Below are 6460 nucleotides of genomic sequence, written 5' to 3'. Positions count from 1 at the left end.
TTCAGTCTTCTATTAATTCTTCATATTTATGGCATAACGGTAAGGTTTTGAAGCTTACAAAAAACATGAGATTGTCACTAAGTGAAAACAACAACATACAAGAACTCAGAGATTTTGCAGAATGGCTACTCAAAATTGGTGATGATTTGGCTGGTGATACAACAGATAATGAATCGATCGTTCATATACCATTTGGCATTTTGGTTAAGAAATCTGAGATAGCTTTGGATGACTTCATTGATTTCGTGTATCCAGATATGTTATCCAATTTATCCATTGAAAATTATTTCAAGGATAGAGTAATTCTTGCACCAACTCTGGATTGTGTCACTGATATCAACAACAAGATGACTGCAGGGTTACCTGGACAAGAAAGAGTCTACTTAACTTCAGACTCTGTGTGTGCTGAGGATGGAAATATGGAATTTGAGTTAGATGCTTTCTCGCCGGAGATTCTAAATGGAATAAATTGTTCAGGTCTACCACCACACAAGTTGGTTTTGAAGGTTGGCGCTCCTGTTATGTTGCTGCGGAATATAGACCAGACTAATGGTTTGTGCAATGAAACGAGGATGCAAGTTAGAAAAATGGGAAATTATGTGATAGAATGCAAGATTTTAACTGGTAACAAAGCTGGGAGTATTGTTCTTATCCCAAGACTGAATCTAATTCCAAATAATGAAACATTACCGGTCATGTTTTAAAGAAGACAATTCCCAATTATCATGTCATTTGCAATGACAATAAATAAGTCCCAGGGACAAACTCTATCGAAAGTTAGAATTTACCTTCCAAGGCCAGTTTTCACCCATGGTCAATTGTATGTTACGTTATCAAGGGTAATGAGTAAAGATGGTCTGTGAGTGCTGTTGCAAGATCATGGGCACTTGGAAGATAACTGCACGATGAATGTGGTATATAGAGAAGTTTTTGAGAGCCTATAATGAAAAGGTAATAACAAAATGTCTTACTAAATTTATTTATTTATTAAAATTTATTACTATCAATTAAAAAAATTTAGAAATTCTAGGCGCTAATGGATGAATTCTTATTGTACATTAATAGTTTGAGAATATTAAAATTATCATAAAAATTCATATTATTTTATTCTCCTAATGAACAATTTTATAATTACGTTAATCATATAATTTTATATACTAACATTGATACAGTGTTGTTTCAGGTATATATTTTGTAAGTATCAAGGAATAGCATTGAATTGTTATTCAGTAGGTTTAAATTATTTATTGTTTATTACAGAACTTTCTGCATTAGTATTCTCTATTAATTTGTTCTTCATTTTGAGTTGATTTTGATATGTTCTTACTTCACAGTAAACCAACATATAAAACTTTGTTGGTGGATTTAAGTATTACTAGATTATTTATGGTCATATTGAGTATATATGTCTGATTTATTGAAAAAAATAGATTAAATAACTATTTTATAGTTAATACAATTAACACTATATGAAGAAAAGAAAAATAATGCATACAAGTTATTTTTTTATTAGTTAAATTATTATAATTGAAATTAATTTTTAACACAACAGCTTAAAATTATAATTTCAATCTTATCACGTGCATGGCACGGATAATTACACTTGTTTAATAATAAAATTAAGTTTGTTTCACTTAATATTTAATTTTCAAAAATTCGGGTTGTTATATTAGGGATCTTCGGCCACTTTACACCATATTTTCGTTTTTACCATTGTATTTTCTCATCAGTATAAGTTTCTAAACCTCCTAGGTTGAGGGGAGGAGCCCTGCTGAGTTCTATAAATTAATAAAAGTATTACTACTTCTCTTCAATCCATACTTGATTTAATTCTAAGATGTATATTCGTTCCTCAATATGGTGAATGGGATGGTCCGCGACAACTAGCTCCGTTTATCATACTAGGACCGCGTGCCTGACAACCACCCGTGTCTATTTGGGTTCGTGTGAATACTTCAGCGGAAAGCATTGAACCGCCAGCGTGATTATACATCTCTCAGACGTCTAATCCATGACTTCGTTGGGGACTTCTCGAGAAACCAGTTCAGCTGATTTACGGGGAGATTAGGGTCTTTGTGGTAGAGGCCAGAACCCAAAGGCGCAACATTCTCTGGTCTGGAAGATTCGACCTTGTCTGTGGCGTTTTGAGTAGGATCATTAAGGAGAGTGGATTGCAGGATCTTCACCCTCAATCAGAATAGATCCACACTAATCCTGTGGTTCAGATCTGGAGGAGTATTGGCGGCTGCACAAACCAGCATCAATCACATATAGCCTGCCATAGAAGAAATCATTCACAATTGAAGAAGACAGTAAGACCAGAGTTAATCCAGAAGGACAAAGCAACTCCAAGTCTTAACCATCTAAGTTTTAAGATTATCATTTTAAACAATCAAATTGCATTTAAACAAATCCAACAACTCTTCTATCTGCCTGACTAAGACCTGCAAGATAACCATAGGTTGCTTCAAACCACAATCCTCGTGGGATCGACCCTGACTCGCTCTGGTATTACTTGGACGACCCAGTGCACTTGCTGGTACAATTGTACGAAGTGTGGGGATTCGTGCACCAAGGTTTTGGTGCCGTTGCTAGGGATTGTTCGAGTTTGGACAACTGACGGATTATCTTGTTCCCTTGATCAGGTATTTTTTATTTTGTTTGAGTCTTTTATTTTTATTTTTTATTTTCTTCTTCTTTATTTTCGAAAAAATAAAAAACTTTTTCAAAAATATTTTTCTTTCTTTGTTTAATCTTTGTTTTTGGTTTGAGTCTTTTGTTTGTGTTCTTAGTTAAAATTTTCAAAAATCTTGAGTCTTCCTTTCTAAAAATTTTTAAAAATAGTTTCTTTTGTTTAATTCTTGTTTCAAAATTTAAGTTTGGTGTCTTCTTGTGTCTTTTCTTTAATTTTTCAAAAATTTTGTGTTTGATTTTCAAAAATTTTAAGTTTGGTGTCTTTTGCATGTTCTTGTGTTCTTTGAATTTTTTTAGTTTTGTTCTTGGTGTTCTTCTTGATCTTCAAAGTGTTCTTATTTTTGTTTTTGTTTTGATCTTAAAATTTTTAAGTTTGGTGTCTCTTTATGTTTTTTCTTCTAATTTTTGAAATTTTAGTGTCTTAGATTTAAAAGTTTTAAGTTTGGTGTCTTTTTGTTATTTTTCTCTTTCCTCATTAAATTCAAAAAATAAAAAAAAATCTTTTCTATCTTTATTTTAATTAAAATTTCGAAAATTCCATTAAAAATTCATATTTTAATTTTAAATTTTTATCTTATCTTATCTTAGTTTTCAAATTTCAAAATCAAATCTTTTCAAAAATCATATTTTTTTAAAATCTTATCTTATCTTTTTATCTTTCTTTAAAATTCAAAATTAAAAAATCTTATCTTATCTTATTTCAAATTTTAAAATTTAAATTTTAAAAATCAAACCTTTTCAAATTCAAATCTTTTTCAAATCTTTATCTTATCTTGTTTCAATTTCAAAAATTCAAAATTTAAAATTCAAAATTCAAATTTTTTTAATTTTAAAACTTATCTTTTCTTAACTTCCTTATCTTATCTTTCTTACCTAATTTATCTTATCTTTTCTATCTTGTCTTCTTTTAAATTTTAAAATAAAATCTTTTCTAATATTCTATCTTATCTTATTTTCAAATTTTTATTAATTAGTTACTTGTTTTCTCTCTCTCTCTTCTTTTCTAAAACTTCCTAACTAATTCTTCTCTCTCCTAATTTTTGAAATCTCTTCTTCTATTTCTCTCTCTTCTTTTTCGAAATTCATTGATTAATTTTCAATTCCTTTTAGTTAACTAACCTTTTATTTTCGAAATGCATTAATAAATCAAATAAAAATAAAAATATTTTAATTTTTGTTTCTCTTCTTGCTTCTTAATTTTTGAATTCTCTATCCCTCTCTTTTCGAATTCTTCTTCTCTCTTCTTCTATCTTCATTCTTTTATCTTCCTCTTCTTTCTTCACATCTCACAGGGAGTTCTCTATTCTTGAACATAGAGCTTCCATTCTTCTTCTTTCTTGTTTTTTTCTTGTTTATGTATGTAGGAACACTGAAAGTCACTATGGATCTAAAGGGGAATAAACAAATTAGGAGACCTCTGGGTTCTTATACATTTGACACTCTTATTGACTCAGATGCCTTTAAGGTCAACCTAGACCAGGTCCTACTATTACGGCAAAAATACCAGTTTTATGGACTTCCATAGAAAAATCCAAACAAATTCCTCTCTGACTTCCTGCAGTTCTTTGACACTGTAGAAGGTAATGGAGTGGACCCTGAAGTCCCCAGACTAAAACTCTTCCCATTTGCTCTGAGTGCTCAAGCAAATAAATAGTGGTATATGGAACTTAGAGAAGTTGTGTACACCTAGGATAAGGTTGTTAACAATTTCCTGAATAGGTTCTCTCCCTCATAAAGACTAGCGAAGCTGGTGACAGATGTTCAGACCTTCAGGCAGAAAGATAGTGAGTCTCTCCATGATGCTTGAGAGAGATACAAGTTGATGTTCAGGAATTGTCCTCCCCATATGTTCTCAGGATGGGGCAAGATAATGATCTTCTACAAAGCAATCTCTGAGATAGTCAGGAAAATAGTAGATCACTTTGCAAACGGTCCTCTGTTCTTTATAGAGACACATGAAGAGGTAGATGAGCTCATTGAGATAGCTGCCAATAACCAGCACTTATACTCCTGTGAGGAGACTCCAGTTAGGACAGAAGTTCTAGACATGGAGACTATAGCTGCACCCCCTGCTGAGGTTTATAATGCTCCTAGTGATATGAGTAGTAACTAACCTCAAGGAAACACTCTCACCCATGACCGGTGGACACCTGAGTAGGTTAATATTCCTCTTACTGAGTTATTTGAGGAGGTGCATCCCCAAAGGGCCCTCACAGAAAGCCTAATATTCTCTGGGAAGGAGACCTTAAAAGAAGGTGAGACAGTGGTCTTCACCAAAGAGGCTGAACCTCAGAAGTCTGCTACTGAGGGACTGAAGGCAATCACGGACCAGAAGGATCCTGAGACTGCCATTGAGCACGCCCCTATAGAAGAAAAGGAACCTCAAGTTGATTCTTCTCTGGGCGTGCAAGAGGAGCCTGTGATTACCACAGAGCACGCCCTTGTAGAGGTGAAAGAACCTCAAAAGCTATATTTCCTTGGCGTGCAGAAAGAACCGACAGATGAGCAGTTGGCTTATTTCCCAGCAACCTTAAGGAGCTGCAAGTTAATATCTCTGTTACAAAGGTATTGGAAAAAAAGACCCCCTATACAGCCTGTCTAAAAGACATTCTTTTTGAAAAGAAGGACCTAAGGGAAGATGAAATAGAGGTACTTACTGAGAAGTACAGTATCCTAATTCAGATTGAGTTGCCAAGGAAGATGCCAGATCCAGGGAACTTTCAGATCCTTTGGACTACTGTAAAGATCACTTTTGACAAAGCCCTGTATGATCTTGGCTTAAGTTTAAATCTGATACCTTAATCTGTGATGAAGAAGCTGAGAATCCAAGAGGCACAAGAAACAAGGATTTCCTTGCATGAGGACTGGATGGTGATGAGTATTTTGTAGGAAAAATGAATTTCTCCCAAAACACACAAATCTAACCGGCAAGTGTACCGGGTCGTATCAAGTAATAAAAACTCACGGGAGTGAGGTCGATCCCACAGGGATTGAAGGATTGAGCAATTTTAGCTTAGTGGTTAATTTAGTCAAGCGAATCAAGATTTGGTTGAGTGTTTTGTGATGTGCAGAAATTAAATTGCATGGAAGTAAAGAGAACAGGGAATTAAAGTGCTGAATCTTAAAGAACAAGAAATTAAATAGCAGAAACTTAGAATGCAAGAAATGTAAATAGCGGAATCTTAAAGTGCAAGAAATGTAAACGGCTGGAATTGTAAAGGAAATTGTGGATTGGATTTGCAGAATTTAAACAAGGAAAAGTTGAATTGCATTAAACAGAAGAGTAAAAGGGAATTGGGATTGAATCGGATCTGAAACAGAAAAGTAAATGAACATATAAAGCAGTAAACAGAGAATTGAAAATGGGAAACCAGATCTCAGGACCCAGAGACTAGAAAACCAAGTCTAGATCTCAATGCCTTCCTAGATCCAATAAGAACAATTGAAAGGAAATTGTAAATTGCAAGGAAAGTAGATGAGAAGCAAGTAACAGAAATAGAAATTCAATTAAGCAGTAAATAAACAGAGAGATCCAAGGATGAGATTGAAACAGAATTTCTTCAAATCTCCAACCCAAGATCCAAGACAAGTGTAATTGAAATTGAAAGCAATAAAACTAAGAGGAAGAGAAGTGAATTCTCCTTCCCCAAGACAAAGAAATTAAAGTTCACTCAATATCAAAAGCTCTTCGAAAACTATTATGAAAATTCCAAAAAGAAAGCTCTCCGAAGAACTTGAATTCTCTCCTACTTATACACTTTCTTCC

The sequence above is a fragment of the Arachis ipaensis genome, chromosome B08 (assembly GCF_000816755.2).
Source record: "Arachis ipaensis cultivar K30076 chromosome B08, Araip1.1, whole genome shotgun sequence".
In the NCBI taxonomy this organism is placed as follows: Eukaryota; Viridiplantae; Streptophyta; class Magnoliopsida; order Fabales; family Fabaceae; genus Arachis; species Arachis ipaensis.
This window is presented reverse-complemented; position numbering follows the sequence as displayed.